Here is a 22,799-nt window from a genome sequence, read left to right as displayed (position 1 = left end):
CCCGGGCAAAGACTCATCTGCCCTCTCGTGGACATGATTTGAGCAAAAAAAAAAAATAGACCCTTCAGGCCTTTGACACCAAATAGTTTTCAATTGCGAATGGGTTGTTTCCTGCATAAAGAGAGAACTCTGCTTGTGTTTCTCGTTAATTTATATAGTTGTTTTAATCAGGCACAAAACCACAACGGGCTCCGTCAGCAGATTCTTTGTATACAGATGACTGATACGCTGGAAGTTCAAATGACTCTCGAGTAAACTATTTCTTTCTTTCTGCGGGGAGATTAGGCAATGATGATTTTTTTTTTTCTTTTTCTTTCAATGTGCAACTTGGCCATGTTTAAACCTGCTGGGTGTACTTATCTTTGCAGAGTTTTGTAAGATCACACAGCAGCTACACAATCCATCAAAAACCACAGAATCAGGCCTGGAGTTTGTGCGGAAGTTTTTTAACAATGAGTAGAAGTACCCTGAGAGGTGCAAAGACCCCTGAAGGCAACGGACAGAGGAGGGGCAGGGTTTTCCGTATCTACATTCTTCTGCTTGGTTGCTGCTGTTGTTCAGTCTGTAAGTCGCGACCGACTCTCTGCGACCCCATGGACTGCAGCCCGCCAGGCCTCCCTGTCCATCACCGACTCCCGGAGCTTCCTCAATCTCATGTCCATCGAGTCACAGATGCCATCCAACCATCTCATGCTCTGTTGCCCCCTTCTCCTCCTGCCTTCAATCTTTCCCAGCATCAGGGTCTTTTCCAGTGAGTCAGTTCTTCACATCAGGTGGCCAAAGGATTGGAGCTTCAGCATCAGTCCTCCCAGTGAATAATCAGGGTTGATTTATTATTAGTAGTATTATTCCTGGTTCCACAAACATTTCTCGGAACTGAAAAAGTGTTTCGTAATACTTCACCGCTGAATGTGAGCCCACTTGGAGAGCCAGGGACTTTCCGAAGTGTTGGAAAGGAACATTTCGTATGCAAGAAGTAGGAGAAAGAAGGTGCTGCTCTGTTTCGTCCTTTCTGGTCGCAGTGAGTGACAGGGAAGAGACAAAATGTATCATATTCTAAATGGACTTCACTGTGTTCGCCTTGACCCAGCGGTCCTTGAAGGAGATGAAGGAACCTCCAGGGGACATTTGGCAATGGATGCAGCTTCCCGGGTGGCTCGATGTTAAAGAACCTGCCTGCCAACTCAGATCACGTAAGAGACTCAGGTTTGTGTGTGTGTGTGTGTGTGTGTGTTAAGTTGCTTCAGTCGTGTCCGACTCTTTGCAACCCCGTGGTCTGTAGCCCGCCAGGCTCCTCTGTCCCGGGGATTCTCCGGGCAGGAATACCAGAGTGGGTTGCCGTGCCCTCCTCCAGGTCACTATGTCTCTACCGTTTATCTAACCTAACTCATCTGTTTCATACTGTATATCACGACTTATCTATTCTATTTAGCCTTGTCTATGATGCTGGGAGGGGTGGGGGGCAGGAGGAGAAGGGGACGACAGAGCATGAGATGGCATCACCGACTCGATGGACGTGAGTCTGGGTGAACTCCAGGAGTTGGTGATGGACAGGGAGGCCTGGCATGCTGCGATTCATGGGGTCGCAAAGAGTCGGACACGACTGAGTGACTGAACTGAAGTGACTGATTTTTGTATCAGATAGGTGAGACACATAGATGAATGGATAGACAGACAATTTGTAAAATGTACAAGTACTTGAAATGCAACACCTTTGTGGGGGGGACGGGGCAGTGAGTAACGCAGTAATGGTCAAAACGGCTCTGGAAGGACTCAGCCAGGGATGGATCTGGCTCCCTCTGGATTCCCTCTTGTGCCCGGAGCTGCCAGGCACCAGCAGGGGTGGGGGCGTCTCCAGGGCAGCATCCCCTGCTCCCTCTGCCCACCGTGCCAGGCCCCCATTCTCCCACCCACCCCCCGGCCAGCCTGGTTTTGCAGAACCGGCCACCTTCCCTGGCCCTTCAACACATCTGGCTCCACTGTTCATCACGTCTTCTCTGCTGGTTATACGTCCATCCTTCCCGAACCGCTGCTTCCCAACCCTCAGAGAGCTCCCAGACGCTCACAGGTCTTCCTCCATCAGCGTCCCCACAGCTGGGGACCAACGCCGGCAGTGACGACCGCTCTGCGAACATCCAGGCAAATGCTGTTACTCCTCAGTTCTCCTCACAGCTGCTATTGAAGGAGTCCTAGACGAGGGCGCTGACTCTGCACCCCTGAGAGCCATTCCGCAGCACGCAGGGAGTGTGTTTCTAGGTCCAGAGAAGAGCTGAGAAGGATGCTGAAGGCAGCCTAGTCCTCAAAGTCCCTTGAGCATAAAGACAGTGAAAGTGAAGTCGCTCGGTCGTGTCCAACTCTTTGCGACCCCATGGACTGTAGCCCACCAGGTTCCTCTGTCCATGGAATTCTCCAGGCAAGAATCCTAGAGAGGGTTGCCATTCCCTTCTCCAAGGGATTTTTTCAATTCAGGGATCGAACACAGGTCTCCCGCGTTGCAGGCATATGCTTTACCATCTGAGCCACCAGGGAAGCCCCCTTGAGCATAAAATGCAATAGAAGACAAGTCCTACAATGTTTTTTCAACCAGACCTTCCACCACAGCGAATCCACGGCATCTGGTTCTATTTCAGGGCAAAGGAAGTGAAGATAGTTTGTTGCAATGCTTCCTGGCATACGTGTGCAAGTACTGGGCTGTTTTGGGGGAATTTTCTGCTATTTTTTTCCACTAGTCATGTACGGATGGGAGAGGTGGACCATAAAGAAGGCTGAGCGCTGAAGAATTGATGCTTTTGAACTGCGGGGCTGGAGAAGACTCTTGAGAGTCCCTTGGACAGCAAGAGATCAAACCAGTCCATCCTAAAGGAAATCAACATTGAATATTCATTGGAAGGACTGATGCTGAAGCTGAAACTCCAATCCTTTGGCCACCTGATGCGAAGAACTGACTCATTAGAAAAGACCCTGATGGTGGGAAAGATTGAGGGCAGGAAAAGAAGGGGATGACAGAGGATGAGACGGTTGGATGGCATCACCGACTCAGCGGACATGAATTTGAGCAAGCTCCAGGACATAGTGAAGGATAAGGAAGGCTGGTGTGCCGCACTCAATGGGATTGCAAAAACTTGGACAGGACTGAGCCACTGAACAACAAAAAAAGTGGAAGGGGGGGAAAATTGTGTGCCTTTCCCACTGACATATGGGCAAAGAACTGGATGTGAAATTCCTTTTCCTATCTCTGCTTTTCCTCACTTGGTTCAATTTCTACTTTCTCACTGGAAGAAACATGATTCAATTTTTCTGAAACATCACCACCAGACTGAGATCCTATAGCTCTTTTTAAGTGTCTCCTCATGCCAGGAGAAAAAATGTTTAAAATCATCGAGGTTATTTACATATTTTTGACATGTTTTCACGAGGTTACACAGGATTTCATAAAAAAAAATCAATGCTTCGTGTAACAGAATCATATGTAGATTGAAAAAAACAAACGTGTGTACGTTTCGTGCGATGCCAAGGAACCCAAATCTGACATTCTCCTGAAATAAAAGGGACTCGAGAAATTCTTTTCTCCAAGTTTACAAACCATTCAAACTTGATGAGTTTGCTGTTTTGATCATAATTTAAATTTCTTCCAGATTTGTACCCTTGGGGGGGGAAAAATATGGCTTCATGCTTTTAACTAAGAAAGATCAAAATAGTATATTAAATGCTCTCAGAAGACTTTTTTGTACATAGAAAAAATATTCAGTGAGTTAATACAAATCAGAAACAGGCTGATTCTCCCTGAGATTACAGAAGCATTTCAGCGTTAAGAAAAGGAAGGGTAAAAAAAAAAAGATCAATGAAAAAATATCAGCTACCCAAAGAGCAACACCTTCTCATCTTTCATGGAGAAGATCAATGAAAACATATCAACTATGCAAAGAGAGAGACCTCAAAAGCTTTCATTATGGTTCAGATGCCCAACTTCCAAACAAAAACCAAGGTGGCCATGTCTCTGCTCCCTACACAAGGTGGAATCATAATCATGCATACATGGAGGGGAGGACTGGCTAGGTAAGCACGTTCGATTAAGCCACAGAGTCATCTGATGACTTTATCCAAGTCAAGTGATAAACAAAATCTCATCTGAAACACATACATTCCTTCCCCACGGTCCAGCGTCCCCTAGTCTAAAGGAAATCCCTCCAGAAATTCAAGCGGACCTTGGTTCGACTGTTCAACGTGGCCACTTTGGAGAGACAAGACCTCCCATGAACGTACCAGCTTCCACCTGCCAACAGGTTTCCCAGGGCCATCAGGACGTCCCTTCAAGACCAATGGCGACTGCTCATCCATGTTCGAATTAATTATAAACAGTACGTTAGCTGCTCAGTCGTGTTTGCCTCTTTGCGAGCCCATGGACTGTAGTCCCCCAGGCTCCTCTGTCCAAAGGATTCCCCAGGCAAAAATACTGAGGTGGGTGATCATGCCCTCCTTCAGGGGAGCTCCCCCACCCAAGGATCAAACCCACGTCTCTTTACATCTCCTGCGTTGGCAGGTGGGTTCTTAATCACAGCGCCACCTGGGAAGTCCAACTATACTCCGATACAAATAATTTTAAAAATTCTTTGAAGCTCCATTCTAGATCAAATGTCCTCCAAAAAAAGGAGGCATGAAAAACCAAAGCAGGTGATTCTTACAGTTTTTTCCATTAAAACGTGGACGGCACGTGCTTATCACACTAACTCTATTGGACTCATGATGCTCGTCCGCACGAAGGCAACGTGGCTCCCCGGGGAGGATTCGATTTTGCTCAAGGTACAGACGACGAACGCAGAGTCAAGTCTAGACTTTAGTCTTCCTTTTCTTGACCCTGAGATTCATGACGCAACCAGTAAGGGAGGAAACTCTCACAATTAAGTCTAACACAAAAACCAGAGGGCTCTTGAAAAAGAAACGAGAAGGAATGCTGAGTGTTTTGTGAATTATGTGCATGCTCGGTTCTGTCTGATTCTTTGCGACCCCATGGACTGTAGCCCGCAAGGCTCTTCTGTCCATGGGACTGTCCAGGCAAGAATACTGGAGTGGGTTGCCATGCCCTCCTCCAGGGGATCTTCCCAACCCCAGATCAAATATGCGTCTCCTGCACTGGCAGGGGGATTCTTTACCATGAAGCCACTGGAAGGGAAGCCCTTTGTCTAATACAGAGAAGGGATCTCTTTACAGGAGGTTAGACAGGAGCTGTCTTGAAAGAGCCTCCATGTGGCAGAGGGGAGTTGAACCAACAGGACCACAGCGGCCGCCGTGCTGGGCTCATGGCTTATGCGGATGTGCGTTATGTTTAATGGATTTAAGCCATCTCTCTAAGTGGCTGAACCCATGTTCTTGGCGACAGACAGGCTCCCCCTCCGTGGCAGCCATCTGAGTGTTCATTTCTGCCGTGGAAGCGAGATTTAAAAATGGAAGCTCAAGCTGCTGCATCTGGGTACCATGTGTCTGGAAGAACGTAGAGACGGGCTCTGACCTGGATGGTGTCCACTGGTGGGACTCTGGGGCTGTCCTGTTACCCATGAACATATGCAGGGTTCACAATCCACTGGACAAACGAGGTCCTAGAAGCTGGCAGGTAATAGCTGGGTGTGGGGTATATATATTAAAACCATGCACAGTGGGAAATGGGAATTGTCCAAGATGGGTACATGGAGGAACGGCTGTTCACACTCAAGTGTTGAAAGCTGGGTTTCATTGGTAGACAAGACCCAGAGAATCAGCAGTATGAGAAAAACTCATGCTGTGAATGAAGCAAGGCATGACATAACGTTTACGGAGAAGCAAAACCATCTAATTCAGGTGTCCCAGAGTGCAGGGTACTGCAATCATATGCTGTTCATACGACGAATGGATCAAGAAGAATACACAGACACAGTGGAATGTTACTCAGCCATGAAAAAGGACAAGGTAATGCCATATGCAGAGACACGGACAGACCTGCAGATTTTCACACTGAGTGAAGTCAGTCAGGCAGAGAAGGAGAAATGCCGTATGACATCGCTTATACGCGGAATCTAAAAAAGAAATGAGACAGAGGAAGGTGTTAGTGAGGTAACAGAATGACATTTTTGGCTGACCAAAATAAAAATCGCCAGCCACGGACGTCAGTTTCTGCAAAAATCCACTAGTCAATGATGAGTTAATGTGCCAATGTCTTCTCCAGATGTTACCTTCTTGAAAGACGTGAGAAAGACAGGGTGGTTGTAAACTCATTCACACGTTCTATCCATTTGTTGCTGTTTAGTCTCTATGTTCGACTCTGTTGCAACCCCATGGACTATAGTTCACCAGGCTCCTGTGCTCTCCACTATCTCCAGAGTTTGCTCAAATTCATGTCCATTGAGTTGGTGATGCCATCCAACCATCTCATCCTCTGTTGTCCCCTTCTCCTCCTGCCCTCAATCTTTCCCAGCAGCAGGGTCTTTTCAGATGCGTCAGCTCTTCGCATCAGGTGGCCAAAGGACTGGAGTTTCAGCTTCAGCATCCGCCCTTCCAATGAACATCCAGGGCTGATTTCCTTGAGGATGGACGGGTTAGATCTCCTTACAGCCCAAGGGACTTGCAAGAGTCTTCTCCAGCCCCACGGTTGCAAAGCATCAATTCTTCAGTGCTCAGCCTTCTTTACATTCCAGCTCTCACATCTGTACCTGACTATGGTTTCTTCAGTCTCTACCATGATCGATATGGGGTTGATCAAATCCTAGTCCAATCAGCCTCCTGAAATATTTCAGGAGATGCTATCTGGCCAAGGCAGCTCTCTCGCTCTGCAGACAGGGTTCCACATTCTTCCAGAGGGGAGGATCATTTGTGGTTTCCTGGGCAATCTGGAGCCTCACAGGACGTCGGATGAAGACAGTTGTGGGTTTCACGCCCGGATGTTACAGCTGATGGGGAAACACAGATGGCGGGACTCATGCCGTTGTTAGGAAAATAAAGTCACTGCAAACAGCACAAAAGGAAATCCGTGCTGTTTGCAATCAGGGTGAGATGCTGGGTCCTTCTCCTTACATATGGCCACTGACCTTTCCCCAGAGTGGTTTATAACAAAGTCAGCACGATGCCTTTTTCAGGACTGACCACACCTAACGTTTGCTAACTGGTGACTGGCTCGGCGGTCTGCAGAGGAGACAGCTGTTTGCTGTTAAAGGCAGCGCCCGCGTTTTCGGGGTGTCATCATGCTCCCTCAGGCTCCATTCCTGCAGCTCTTTTCCTCAAGTTTAGGGGCCAGCATGCAGCTTTCATGTCCCAGCACACAAAGGTCTCCCCGCTGGACACGCACAAAAAATTACATCTATACGGGATCAATTTGGAGAAAAGGATACTCTTTCCAAAAAAAAAAAAAAAAGCCCTATTTTTAGTTTTCCTCTTTTTAGCAAACTGTTGAAGTAATCTCCTTCATTAGAGAAAGTAATAAAACCGACACTTTTTTATTACCATCAGCATCTTTCTACACAGAAGGATTTCATCAAAAACATGCTGCATTTTGTCAAATACAAGGGTGAGGTGGGATATATTCCTGTTTGTTTGGTCCGCTGCTTACAAGGAAATCTGCCTTTTTGAAGCCGAATTAAGAGAGAAATAATAATATTTTTATCTCTTTTTAAAAAGTTTTATTTATTATATATTTTTATTTTATATATTTAAATACACATATTAGAAAATAACGGAGAAGGCAATGGCAACCCACTCCAGTACTCTTGCCTGGAAAATCCCATGGATGGAGGAGCCTGGTAGGCTGCAGTCCATGGGGTGGCGAAGAGTCGGACACAGCTGAGAGACTTCACTTTCACTTTTCACTTTCCTGCATTGGAGAAGGAAATGGCAACCCACTCCAGTGTTCTTGCCTGGAGAATCCCAGGGACGGGGGAGCCTGGTGGGCTGCCGTCTATGGGGTCGCACAGAGTCGGAAGTGACTGAAGTGACTTAGTATTATAAAATAAAAGTTTTATTTAAAAGTATAGTTGATTTCCAATACTGAGTTCCTTTCAGGTATATAGCAAAGTGAATTAATAACATATAGATGTATAGATATATATATCACTAATTCACTAAAAACAAATATATATATACACACGCACATTCTCTTTTAGATTCTTTTCCACATACGTCATTACAGAGTATTGAGTAGAGTTCTCTGTGCTCTACAGTAGTAGGTCCTTATTAGTTATCTGCTTTATATACTGTAGTCTGTACGTGTGTGCTCACTCAGTTGCGTCCAACTCTTTGCAACCCCATGGACTGTAGCCCCGCCAGGCTCCTCTGCCCATGGGATTCTCCAGGCAAGAACACTGGAGTGGGTTGTCATTTCCTCCTCCAGGGGATCTTCCCGACCCAGGAATTGAACCCAGGTCTCCTTCACTGCAGGCGGATTCTTAACCGACCGAGTTACGAGGGAATCCCCATGCTATACAGTAGGTCTTTATCAAATACTTTATCAATCTATTGACATATTATTAATTAATTAATATATAGTGTGTATGTCAACGCCAGTCTCCCAATTTATCCCTCCCCGCTTCCCCTCTTTGGCAACCTTAAGCTTGATTTCTACATCTGTGGTTCTATTTCTGTTTTGTAGATAAGTTCAAAGGACAAATAGTTATCAAGCCTTGCCTCATCTTGGGCACAGTGTGGAATAAAGATAAGAATGGAAATTCACATAATTTACAATGTGTGTGTGTGTGTGTGTGTGTGTGCGTGTGCACGCTTAGTCGCTCAGGGGTGTCTGACTCTGCAGCCCCATAGACTGTAGCTCTCCAGGCTCCTCTGTCCATGAGATTCTCCAGGCAAGGATACTGGAGTGGGTTGCCATGCCCTCCTCCAGAGGATCTTCCTGACCCAGGGATCAAACACTCATGTCTTTCACCTTCTGCATTGGCAGGGGCATTCTTTACCAAGAGAGCCACTTGGGAAGCCCAATTTGTAATATATATAGGGAGACAAGCGCTTTCCTGGTGGCTCAGCTGGTGAAGAATCTGCCTGCAATGTGGGAGACCTGGGTTCGATCCCTGGGCTGGGAAGATCACCTGGAGAAGGGAACAGCTACCCATTCCAGTATTCTGGCCTAGAGAACTCCACGGGCGGTATAGTCCATGGGGTCGCAGAGTCAGACACGACTGAGCGACTTTCACTTTCATAGGGAGACATTCCTAGGAAAGTATCAATCGACTTCTAGGTAAAATTTTAATAAGCACGAGTTAGGGTATACAAGCCTAAAGATCCTCAAAGGATCAAAGTGGGCAGAATGCAACAGGCTTATCTCCAAAATGCCAAAGAATTTACAGGGTTCAGAACTTGGCAGATAAAACTGTACAGAAGGTGGTTTGGAGAGGCTGCAAAAAAGAACCAAGCATGGGGTGAACACACAGACACCCGAAGGCTACAACAGTGGTATCTTCTCTTGTTGTTACACTGGGTCTTTTTCCTTTGAGCAGGCTTTCTCTAGTTGTGGCAAGCGGGGGCTACCCTTGAGTTGTGATGCTCAGGTTTCCCTTTGCAATGGCTTCTCTGGTTGTGGAGCACGGACTCCAGGCACACGGGCTTCAGTAGTTTTTGGACACGGGCTCAGGAGTTGCAGCTTGTGGGCGCTAGGGCATGGGCTCAGCAGCTGTGGTACACGGGCTTAGCTGCTCTGCAGCATGTGGAATCTTCCTCGACCAGGGATCGAACCCGTGTTCCATGCACTGGCAGATGGATTCTTATCCGCTGGACCACCGAGGAAGTCCCTAGAATAGTGGTATGTACTTTCTGGGTGAAGATAGCCCTAACAAAGCTCCCTTTGCAACCAATTCTGTAAACAGAGGAAGAAAAACAAACAAAAAAACACTCCCCATCCAAAGGAGAAGGGGTTGCTGAAGGACTTCAGAAGGTGAGAAGAATCGGTTACTTCTGGAACCCATCTACTGGAAAAGCATGAGAAATGTTCTGAGAATGGGATGGAGCACATGTATGCAGGCTAAGTTGCTTCAGTTGTGTCCAACTCTGCGCGACCCCATAGACGGCAGCCCACCAGGCTCCCCTGTCCACAGGATTCTCTAGGCAAGAATACCGCAGTGGGTTGCCACATGAAAACCCAGACGCACGAAAATGAATGACCGCGGAGTGGCACACATCTCAGATCACATCCTACAGAAAATCACCTCTGAGAGGCAGAAGACAAACTCAGATGGAAGTGCAGAACCCAGAGGAAATGTTTAATGCAGTGAAAATGGCAAGAGACTTGCTGTTGTTTTGTTTGAATATAGAGAAGAGATTGAGCTTCTCCATTTAAGAGGAATCACTCAAGAAGACAAGCCTATTCAACCAAAAGACAGTCCAGGAAGCATAATCTAAGAAAACCTTCCTGAGTTGGCAGACATGAACCCACAGACGAATGATGTTCCTGAGTTGGCAGACATGAACCCACAGAAGAAAGACGTCCACTGAATTTCAAAAAGTGAAAAATAAGTAATCCATCAATTCTGCCCCACATCAGAGAGCTGTCCAGCCCCAAAGGTCAGTAGTACTGAGGCTGAGAAAGCTTTACTGAGCATGAAGCCAAGATTTTATCTATCTAATCTATCCATCCATCCGTCTCTATTATGTATCCATTCATGCATCATCTATACATCCATCCATCCATCCATGTAGATACATCCATCTATCCATCATCTATCTCTAATATCTATCTATGTAGCTATCTGTACTGCATCATCTATACATCCATCCATCCATCCAGGTAGATACATCCATCTATCCATCATCTATCTCTAATATCTATCTATGTAGCTATCTGTACCATCAATCAATCTATCAGCTATCAATATACCTAGCTGTACTATCATCTATCAATCTATCATTTCTATCCACCCACCCACCCATCATGTATCTAACCATCCATCCACCCATGTCTACTATCCATGCATCATCGATCTCTACTATCTATCATCTACCAATCTCTACCACGTATCCATCATCTGTCTGTACTATCAATCAATCTACCATCTATCAAGCTATTTAGCTGTACTACCTATCATCATGCTATCATTTCCATCAATCCATCCACCCATCATCTATCCATCCACCCATGTCTACTATCTAACGTCTACCTCCATTATCATCTATGAATCCATCTCTATCTACCATCTATCGACCTACCATTTCTATGAATCCATCCACCCATAATCTATCTACACATTCAGTTATCCCGACTATCTACGTATCCGTTCACCCATCGTCACCTATCATCTCACATCAATCTATCTATACGTCCACAATCAACCTATCCATCTATCTGTGTGTACAACCTGCCAATCCATCATCTATCTCAACTATTTATCCACCGTCTATCTCTACTACCAACATACCATCTATCAATCGGTCTGTCTCTACCCTCTATCACCGACCAACCTATCTATCTGCACTATCACCTATCAATCTACCACTTCTATCTATCAATCCAGCCACCCATCAACTATCTATCCATACATCTATCCACCCATTCAACCATCATCTGTCTATAATGTCTATCTACCCACCCATTCAACCAGCATCTATCGTGTCTCTTTACCCACCCATTCAACCATTGTCTGTCTATCATGTCTATCTGCCCACACATTCAACCATCATCTATCATGTCTATCTACCCACCCATTCAACCACTGTCTGTCTATCAAGTCTGTCTGCCCACACATTCAACCATCATCTATCATGTCTATCTACCCACCGATTCAACCAGCATCTGTTTATCATGTCTATCTATCCAGCCATTCAATCATCATCTGTCTATCATGTGTATCTGCCCACCCATTCAACCATCATCTATCATGTCTATCTACCCACCGATTCAACCAGCATCTGTCTATCACGTCTATCTATCCACCCATTCAACCAGCATCTGTCTATCATGTCTATCTACCCACCCATTCAACCACTGTCTAGCATGTCTCTCTATCCATCCATCCGTCTCTAACACCTACCTATTTCTACTATCAATCTATGTAATTTATCACCTATCCATTTGCCTGTCTCTACTACCTATCTATCTATATGTCATCCACCTAATATATCAATCTATCTATGTAGCTCTCTATCATCTATCCGTGTGTCTACCTCTCCTATCTGTCTATCTTTATATCTATCTATGTGTCTATAGCTCTGGTTCTCAACTGGAGATGGCCATGCCCCTCAGAGGATGTATGACAAGGCATGGAGACATTTTTTACTGTCAGAACTAGGGCAGGGGTTTCCCCTGATACCTCGTGGGAGGAGCTCAGAGATGCTGCTCCACACTCCACAACACACAGGACAGACCTTCCTCCCCCTAAAGAATTATCCAGCCCCTAAACATTAGAGGTTCCAAGGTAGAAACACCCTGAACTAGATGTCTCATGCTATCTTAACCCTTTTCTGCCTCCATTCTGCGCTGACCTGTCTAAATGCCAGTTATGCATATATTTTTGTGGTTGCACCACAACAAATTACAAAGTTGGACCACAGTCTCAAGAGTTGAAAGTGAAAGTGAAGTTGCTCAGTCGTGTCTGACTCTTTGCGACCCCGTGGACTGTAGCCCACCAGGCTCCTCTGTCCATGGGATTTTCCAGGCAAGAGTACCGGAGTGGGTTGCCATTTCCTTCTCCAGGGGATCTTCCCAACCCAGGGATTGAACCCTGGTCTCCTGCATTGTAGACAGACGCTTTACCGTCTGACCCACCAGGGAAGCCAATAGTTGAATGATCCTTTAAATTTTCCACCACTCAGAATGGAGATTTCTCAAAAAGCTAGGAATAAAACTACCATATGAGTCAGCAATCTCACTACTGGGCATATACCCTGAGGAAACCATTAACAAAGACATATATAATCCAATGAAAAAGACACTGGATTGAAAAAAGACACATACAATGCAATGTTCACGGCAGCACCATTTACAATAGCTACCACAGGGAAGCAACCTAGATGTCCATGGACAGATGAGTGGGTAAATAAGATGTGGTACATATATACAATGGAATATTACTCAGCCATGAAAAGGGACACGTTTGAGTCAGCTCTAATGAGAGGGATGAATGCAGAGCTTATTCTAAAAAAGTGAAGTAAGCGAGAAAGAGAAAAACAATTACCGTATATTAACACATATATATGGGATCGAGAAAGATGGTACTGATGAATCTATGTGCAGGGCAGCGATGCAGATGCAGACAGAGAGAACAGACTTATGGACGTGCTGGGGGAAGGAGAGGGTGGGATGAATAGAGACTAGCAGGGAAAGAAGGACACACAGCATCTGTAAAACAGCCAGCCAGTGGGAAATTCCTGTATGATTCTGGGGACTCAAATCAGGGCTCTGTGACAACCTAGAGGGGTGGGATGGGGTGGGAGGTGGAAGGGGGGTTCAAGAGGGAAAGGACATGTGGATATCTGTGGCTGATTCATGTGGATGGATGGCAGGAACCAACACGGTTTTGTAAGGCAATTAATTACGATTCAAGTAAAAAAAAGTAGATTTTTAAAACGGCCACCACCCGTGGCAAGATCATTCCCTTGTTGACTTGTCTTCAACCTTCACCTGATTCCTGCCGTCAGCCCGCACAGCCTACATTTCCCTCCCCCCGCCTTGCAGCCTGCTTGACACATGTCTTCCACGATGCCTGTGGCTTGTCAACCCCATCACACTGCTCTGCGAGGATGTGCTTCTCATTTATATAAATAGGATGGTGCTGTAAATCTCAGTGTTTGCTAAATGTCTCTCACTCAGCAAAATGCTTTTAGGACCTCATCACAGCGCCGAGCCTCCATCTGCGGGGCTCAACATCCATCTGTAGCATCCGTCTAACACGCTCTGCGAGGGTCATGGGGTGAGGACCGCCCTCAGGCAGCCTGGAATTCCCTAAGCCATGGACAGACCTGAGATGTGTCTGTTAAACATTCCCGAACACACCTCTGTTAAGAATTCCTCTGTGCTTTACACCTACACGGGGTACGGCTGAGTCATGAGACAGTCCACTCGGGGAAAAATCTAAAGTCTGGCCAGAACGCTCTTCAGGAGAGCGGCTGCGGCGCTGACTGTCAGTCTCAGTGTGGGGGTGTTCTCACCTTCTCAGGCCCTTGAGAACATCAGGTGTGTTTCCATCGTTCACATCTTGCAACATCAAGGCGAACAAAAATCTCTCTCGCTGTTGCTTTCCTCTCCAATTCTCTGCTCATTAACTCATCATTGAATAGGGCTTATTCTTTTGTGCAATGGAAACAGTGACAGACATTATTTTCTTGGGCTCCAAAACCACTGTGGATGGTGACTGAAGTCATGGAATTCAAACACACTTGCTCCTTGGAAGAAAAGCTATGACCAACCTAGACAGTGTATTAAAAAGCACAGATATTACTTGGCCGACAAAGGTTCGTCTACTCAAGGCTATGGTTTTTCCAGGAGTCACGTATGGATCTGAGAGTTGGACTATAAAGAAAGTGAAAGTGAAGTTGCTCAGTCGTGTCTGACTCTTTGCGACCCCAAGGACTGTAGCCTACCAGGCTTCTCTGTCCATAGAATTTTCCAGGCAAGAGTACTGGATCGGGTTGCCATTTCCTTCTCCAGGGGATCTTCCCGACCCAGGGATCGAACGTGGGTCTCCCGCATTGAGGGGAGACACTTTACCATCTGAGCCACCTGGGAAGCTGAGCGCCAAAGAATTGATGCTTCTGAACTGTGGTGTTGGAGAAGACTCTTGAGAATCCCTTGGACTGCAAGGAGATCCAACCAGTCCATCCTAAAGGACATCAGTCCTGAATGTTCATTGGAAGGACTGATGCTAAGGCTGAAGCTTCAATCCTTTGGCCACCTCATGCGAAGAGCTGACTGACTAAAAAACACCCTGATGGTGGCAGAGATCGAAGGCAGTAGGAGAAGAGGACAACAGAGGATGAGATGGTTGGATGGCATCACTGACTCGATGGACATGAGTTTGAACAAACTCCAGGAGATGGTGAAGGACCAGGAAGCCTGGCGTGCTGCACTCCGTGGGGTCACAGAGTTGGACACGACCAAGCGACTAAACAACAACAATTCCTATACTTCACCTGTTTCTTTGTTTTCTAATAGAGCTTCCAGTGTTCTTTCCCCATTAATTTGCAGGAGTCTCACGTGTCTTCTAGATAAGAATCTCTTTTTTTGTTTTTATTTTTTGAGCTCATTTATTTATTTTTTATGGTGGTGCCATGCAGCCTTTGGGATCTTAGTTTCCTGACCAGGGATTGAACCCACATCCCCTGCAGGGGAAGCACAGTGTCCAAACCACCAGACCTGAAGGGAATCCTCCTTTTATATATTTGGATATCACAAATAACAGGTACCAACCACCCTCTCAACCAGCCACTAAACTTTGCTTATGATGCGCTTCACAGAAAGCCTTCATTTTAATTCAGTTCAGTTCAGTTCAGTCACTCAGCCGTGTCCATCTCTCTGCGACCCCATGGACTGCAGCACGCCAGGCCTCCCTGTCCATCACCAACTCCCGGAGCTTGCTCAAACTCAGTCCATCACGTCAGTGATGCCATCCAACCATCTCATCCTCTGTCGTCCCCTTCTCCTCCTGCCCTCAATCTTTCCCAGCATCAGGGTCCTTCCCAATGAGTCAGTTCTTCACATCAGGTGGCCAGAGTATTGGAGTTTCAGCCTCAGCATCAGTTCCAGTGAAGATTCAGGACTGATCTCCTTTAGGGTGGACTGGTTGGATCTCCTTGCAGTCCAAGGGACTCTCAAGAGTCTTCTCCAGCACCACAGTTCAAAAGCATAGCTTCTTTTTAACATGCTGTCTAGGTTGGTCATACCTTTTCTTCCAAGGAGCAAGCGTCTTTTGATTTCATGGCTGCAGTCACCATCTGCAGTGATTTTGGAGCCCCAAAATATAAAGTCAGCCACTGTTTCCCCTGTTTCCCCATCTATTTGCCATGAAGTGATGGGACCGGATACCATGATCTTAGTTTTCTGAATGTTGAGGTGGATTAAGTGAAATGCCTCTATTTTTTTTCTTTACTCATAACCTCTTTTTTATGATTTTGTTTATAAAATCCCACCAAGGGACTTCCCTGGTGGTTCAGAAAGACTCCAAGCTCGCAATGCAGGGGGCCAGGGATTCAATCCCTGGTCAGCAAACTAGACCTCAAATGCTACAGTTAAAGGGTCCTGCACATTATAACTGACCCAGCTCAGTGAAATAAGCAAATATATTAAAAAAAAAAAAAAGGAAATATTCGCCTACTCCTAGGTTAGAGATTTTGCTCCTTCAATTTTTCAAAACAAATTTTTCTACCAAAGTACAGTCGATTTAAAATGCTGTGTTAATTTCAGCTACACAGCAAAGTGAGTAAGTTATATAAATATATACGTGTATTTTCACATTGTTTTCCACTCTAGGTGATTTAACAGATACTGAGTGCAGTCCCCTGGGCTATACAGTATATCCTTGTGGCTTATTTTATACATTTGTTGTTTATTCTTTTTTAGCTGCTAAGTCATAGCTGACTCTTTGCGACCCCATGGACTATAGCCTCGCCAGGCTCCTCTGTCCATGGAATTCTCCAGGAAGAATACTGGAGTGGGTTGCCATTTCCTTTTCCAGGGGACCTTCCCAACTCACGGACAGAACCCACGTCTCCTGAATTGGCAAGTGGACTCTTTTCCCACTGAACCACCAGGAAAGCCCATTTCATATATGCTCCTGTTGTTCAGCTGCTAAGTCGTGTCCGACTCTTCGAGACCACACACACTGCAGCACACCAGGCTTCCCTGTCCTTCGCTATCTCGTTGATTTTATACAAATTTTATATATAGTGGTGTGTTTATGTTAACCCCAAATTCCTAATTTATTCTTCTCCCCATTCCCCTTCGGTAACCCAAAGTCTGGTTCCTATGTCTGTGAGGCTGTTTCTGTTTCGTCAGTAAGTTCATCTGTGTCATATTTTAGAGCCTGTTGTGGGACTCAGGACCACGACAGCAAATAAAGTACGGGGACATCATAAATCCTAGAAAACCCGGTGTCCTCTGGTTCGGAAATAGCAGGAATGTAAGGAAATTAACCGAAAGGCAGACGGATCCCATTACTGCAGGCCCAAGCTTGCTGTCTGTTCATTTAAACCATGTTTTTGGTGTTTGAGGCATGAAATCCCTGTGTCTCCCCAGCAGGGGATCTCCAAGACAAGAGAAGGGAGTCACACAGTCCAGTGCGGTCCCCAAGAAGGCAGTTCAGCGCGTGCCTGTCTACAGAAAAGCATCACGGGCGATGGTCATCTGTAAGGAGTTTCCGTGAATACAGAGCCTGGCTCCGGATGCAAAATTCTGAATCCTTCGACCCATGAACGGAAGTTCTCTCAGCGGTGGCACTAACTGCCCCCTTGGCACGTTCACCGTCCGCTTCCTTACGTTCATCCCACGAAATTCTGGATGTTTGTGAATCAAGACCGTCATGTTAACTAGACCATGAACTGTGTATGAGTATGTGTGTGTTAATTGCTCAGTCATGTCCAGCTCTTTGCGACCGCATGGACTATAGTGTCCCATGGCTCCTCTGTCCATGGGATTCTCCAGGCAAGAACACTGCAGTGGGTTGCCATTTCCTCCTCCAGGGGATCTTCCCCACCCAGCAACAGAACCTGCGTCTCCTGCATTTGTAAGTGGATTTTTTTTTTTTTAACCACTGTGTCACATGGGAAGCCCCAGACCCTGAATACCTCTCACCAATATTTATCTCCTTTCCATTCCTTTTATTAAGAGCAGGAAGGTGGGCAGACAGACAATAGGAAGGTGCATACTATTGTTTGGCTTCTTCCCCGTTTCCTAGAATCTCAATGAAAACTTGATTGTCTCCAGAGTCCTGTGGATACACACAGTTTTCTCCGTTGCAGTGATGCTGACTGCAAAGCAAACCAGAACAGGTAACGTACAAAATTTAGCAACCAGTATCTGGTGCATTTCTACTACGTTTGCAACAACGTAACAGCTGGGTCATTAAGAAGGTTGAACACCAAAGAATTGATGGCTTTTCAGACTGAGGTGCTGGAGAAGACTCTTGAGAGTCCCTTGGACTGCAAGGAGATCCAAGCAGCCCCATCCTAAAGGAAATCGCTCCTGAATATTCATTGGAAGGACTGATGCTGAAGCTGAAGCTCCAATCCTTTGGCCACCTGAGGCGAAGAGCCAACTCTTTGGAAAAGACCCTGATGCTGGGAGAGACTGAAGGCAGGAAGAGGAGGGGACGACAGAGGATGAGATGGTTGGATGGCATCACCGACTCGATGGACACGGAGTCTGAGCAAAGTCTGGGAGACGGTGAAGGACAGGGCAGCCTGGCTTGCTGCACTCTGTGGGGTCACAAAGTATCAAGAGATGACCTGTGTGCTTCTGGGTTTGCAGAGACGGTGCAAGGTGCTGGGGGTTTCGAGACAAAATGCTAAAACCGTGTGACTCAACATAGACTTTTGCTTTCTAGGCCGCTGCTTCATGAAAATAGAACATCTCAGAAGATGGAAAGCCTTCGCATGCGTTCATTCAAAATGTTTTCCTTTGCCTGCAGAAACAACTCCCAGCTGTGTAAATATTAGATGGCCAGGACACGACTGTTTACTTATCATTAAGAGAGTCTTCAGGACACCAGGAAGAAGAATGTTGCGTTTATTTTTCAACATGAAGTAACACTTGAAAGCCGCTGAGATGGCAGGATGAGACGAGAGAGTCTACGTGGATAGGAACAGTTACAAAATTGGTACCATAGCCCAGATGGATCATCTGGTATTCACTGTATATGATGTTGAAACCACTTATGGTTTCTCCTGGGTAGGACTGTGTCGGGCTCAGCGAACAGCCGGCCCCAACAGGAACTGAAGCCCAGCGAATTTTATTTTATTTTTTTGCTCTCCAGCATTCAGAGTGTTGCCGACCGGGGTAAACGCCAACTGACAGAAGAGAAGGAGATTGTCAGCCAAGAACCGCGAGGGTATCTTGGGTGGACCGACGATGTCATTTCTATTTTAAAGGACTCTTTCTTTCCCTGCCAGTCCCCTCTCTCGCAATGAATGGGAGCCTTGTTCTCTCACTTGTGAAGGTTTAAGGCAATCCTACTGAGACTTCCTTCCGAGTAAAAGCATCTGGGGACGGAGACATGATTATGCATCTTGTCACAGACGATCAGCAGCAGCAGCGCCCTTTACCGACGGCGGCTGGTTTCCCGTCCACGGGGGCGAGTCCGTCCCCGATACTGCATGTAGGACACAGCGGCACTTATCAGCGGTGGTGACCACCAGTTAAATTTGAAGAGGAGATAAAACAGTGAACGATTTTTTTTTTAAGCACGTATGTGAATCGGGGACAAACTTAGGATTTAAAAATTCATTCAAAGAGATACGGAGTTTGAGATGGACATGGACACACTGCTGTGTTTAACATGGAGAACCAGCAAGGACCTGCTGACCAGCACAGGGGACTCTGCTCAATACTCTGTGATAACCTTATCGTTCCCAGGGGGAAGGATGGGGGAAGAGATAGTTACGGGGTTTGGGAAGGACATGGACACACTGCTGTGTTTAACATGGAGAACCAGCAAGGACCTGCTGACCAGCACAGGGAACTCTGCTCAATACTCTGTAATAACCTTATGGTTCCCAGGGGGAAGGATGGGGGAAGAGATAGTTAGGGGGTTTGGGAAGGACATGGACACACTGCTGTGTTTAACATGGAGAACCAGCAAGGACCTGCTGGACAGCACAGGGAACTCTGCTCAGCGTCATGTCGCAGCCTGGATGGGAGGGGACTTTGGGGGAGAAGGGATACATGTGTAGGTATGGCTGAGTCCCTTCCTGTCTACCTGAAAACATCACAACATTGATAATCAGCTATACTCCAATACAAAGTAAAAAGTTTAAAAATAAATCACTCACCATTTACCCCAACTTGAAACGTAAGCCAGTTTCTTGTATTTTTATTGAGCTCCCGTACTTCTATGAACTGAAAAAATACCTTTTCCTTTTTCTGTTAAGAAGCAGATTTGTTGTTCAGTCGCTCAGCCGTGTCCACCTGTTCATGACCCCATGGAGTCCGGCAGGCCAGGAGCCTCTGTCCTTCACCATCTCCTGGAGTTTGTTCAGATTCATGTCCATTGAGTCGGTGATGCTACAGAACCATCTCATCTTCTATCAGCCCGCTCTCCTCCTGCCTTCAGTCTTCCCCATCATCAGGGTCTTTTCCAGTGAGTCGGTTCTTCGCATCAGGTGGCCAAAGTATTAGAGTTTCAGCTTCAGCATCAGTCCTTCCAGTGAGTAGTTAGGGTTGATCTCCTTTAGGATTGACTAGTTTGATCTCCTTGCACTCTAAGGGACTCTGCTGCTGCTAAGTCGCTTCAGTCGTGTACAACTCAGTGCGACCCCATAGACAGAAGCCCACGAGGCTCCCCCGTCCTTGGGACTCTGAGCTAGATTCAAGTACACACGTGGTGGGCCAGTGCCTAAGACTCCACGCTCCCAATGCAGGGGACCTGGGTTCCATCCCTAGTCAGGGAACTAGATCCCACACGCACATGCGTTAACTATGAGTTCATAAACCTACCTGCCAATGCAGTAGACGTGAGATCGATCCCTGGGTTGGGAAGATCCCCTGGAGAAGGAAACGGCAACCCACTCCAGTATTTTTGCCTGGAGAATCCCATGGACAGAGGAGCCTAGTGGGCTACAGTCCATGGGGTCACCAAGAGTTGGACACGGCTGAGCATTCAACACAAGACATGCTGGACCTAAAGATCTCACGAGCCATAACTGGGACCCAGCACGGCCAGATAAATAAATGAATTACCTTAAAATTAAAAACAAACACACACACACACATCTGATGACAGCCCCCACTGCAGAGGTTCCTGGAGGAGGTGAGGCGGCGATGGAAGTATAAAGAACTTGGAAGCTGCCTTGTCCCCTTGAACCTGGTTGCCATGGCAACCCATTCACAGCAGAGGGATAAAATCCGACCAAGGCTGGTTTGACGGGCACAAGAGTAAACAGACTCACGTCAGTTGATCTGCATTCTCTTCTTGGACCCAAACACATTAAATCACTTTGTCTGCTTCTGTGTATGGATGTGAGAGTGGGACTATAAAGAAAGCTGAGCGTCGATTAATGGATGCTTTTGAACGGTGGTGCTGGAGAAGACTCTTGAGAATCCCTTGGACTGCAAGGAGATCCAACCAGTCCATCCTAAAGGAGATCAGTCCTGGGAGTGCACTGGAAGGACTGATGCTAAAGCTGAAACTCCAATACTTTGGCCACCTGATGTGAAGAGCTGACTCATTGGCAAAGACTCTGATGCTGGGAAAGATTGAAGGTGGGAGGAGAAGGGGACAACAGAGGCTGAGATGGTTGGATGGCATCACTGACTCGACAGACATGAGTTTGAGTAAACTCTGGGAGTTGGTGATGGACAGGGAGGTCTGGCGCGCTGCAGTCCATGGGGTCGCAGACCACAGGACACGACTGAGCCGCTGAAATAAACTGGATGGTGGTAGATCACATAAATGGAACAGAGATACTTCTAATAAGCCTCTCATTCTTAAACGGGGAAACCCTGCTTTGGGCCTTCCAGGGGCAAGCTTTCTAGAATTGGATCTGATGACAAAGAGCAGATTTTTCGAATAAAACAGGGGAGAAATGAGGCTTTGGTTCCCGTCTTATATTGTTATATAACGACATGGGCGAGATGCTGGGTACATGCGCCCAGCCACCACCAGCTAATCATCCAGTCCTGAGTGGAAGAAAAACGCCTCGAGCCTTTTCTGGATTCCCAAAAGCCCTGGAAAAACCAGCATGTTGCCAACATTTATAAATAATGATAGGATATACTGGTGATGTTGAAATTATTTACTTACATGCTGCCCCTAGCAGCCTAGGGCAGTTCCTTCAATTCCTGGTCATGGCTAATCCTTTTGAAATTAGCTACACAGACCTCTTGGGATCAGCCCTGTCCATGAACCCCACAAATAGTCCACTGTTGTTTTATTTTTCAATAACTGTGATTCTGGTCTCTCTGACTGATGTTTGGTCTTTATTCTTTTTGGGGGGGGTGCTGTGCTGGGTTTTTGATGTTGTGCATGACTCGCTCTAGTTGTAGAGAGCGGAGGCTACTCTCAAGTTTCAGGAGCTACTCTCTAGGTGCAGGGCAGGGACCCCTCCTTGCAGTGGCTTCTCTTGCTCCAGAGCAGGGGCTCTAGGCGTGCGGACTTCCACAGTTGCAGCACACGGGCTCAGAAGTCGTGCACAGTCTTACTTGCTCCACAGCATGTGGAATCTTCCTGGACGAGGGATCGAACCCAAGTTCCTTCCACTGGCAGGAGAATTCTTATCCACTGGACTGCGGGGGAAGTCCAGTCTTTGTTTTTTTGTATCCAGTGTTTTCCAGTGAATGGGGCAGAAGAGAACTGTGGTTAGGAAGGTTCTTTTGCCCAATGAAAGATGATAAATTCAAATCATGGAAAGCTTTGCATATTCCTTTGGCTGGTAACGGCTCTCTGATGGCTCAGTTGGTAAAGAATCTGCCTGCAATGCAGGTGATTCGATTCCTGGGTTGGGAAGATCCCCTGGAGAAGGGATAGGCTACCCACTCCAATATTTTGGGCTTCCCTGGTGGCTCAGCTGGTAAAGAATCCGCCTTACAGTGCGGTTTGGTCCCTGGGTTGGGAAGATCTCCTGGAGAAGGGAAAGGCTACCCACTCCACTACTCTGGCCTAGACAATTCTGTTCATGGGTTCAGACACGACTGAGCG

General features: G+C 46.6%; 1 protein-coding gene and 1 long non-coding RNA gene across 2 annotated transcripts in view; one reads left to right on the top strand and one right to left on the bottom strand.

Moving 5' to 3' along the window:
• The window catches only part of PRKX (protein kinase cAMP-dependent X-linked catalytic subunit), a 105,539-nt gene that overhangs the window by 971 nt on the left and 81,769 nt on the right, over window positions 1-22,799 (bottom strand). The gene's annotated exons all lie outside the window — the stretch shown is intronic.
• On the top strand, window positions 995-19,938 carry LOC129639804 (uncharacterized). The gene is made up of 3 exons (XR_008708613.1): window positions 995-1,193; window positions 17,189-17,672; window positions 17,844-19,938. It is a non-coding gene; the product is annotated as an uncharacterized LOC129639804 (long non-coding RNA).

Source organism: Bubalus kerabau, chromosome X, assembly GCF_029407905.1.
Source record: "Bubalus kerabau isolate K-KA32 ecotype Philippines breed swamp buffalo chromosome X, PCC_UOA_SB_1v2, whole genome shotgun sequence".
NCBI lineage: Eukaryota > Metazoa > Chordata > Mammalia > Artiodactyla > Bovidae > Bubalus > Bubalus kerabau.
The sequence above is the reverse complement of the archived record's forward strand: the minus strand, read 5'-3'. Positions and strand labels throughout refer to the sequence as shown.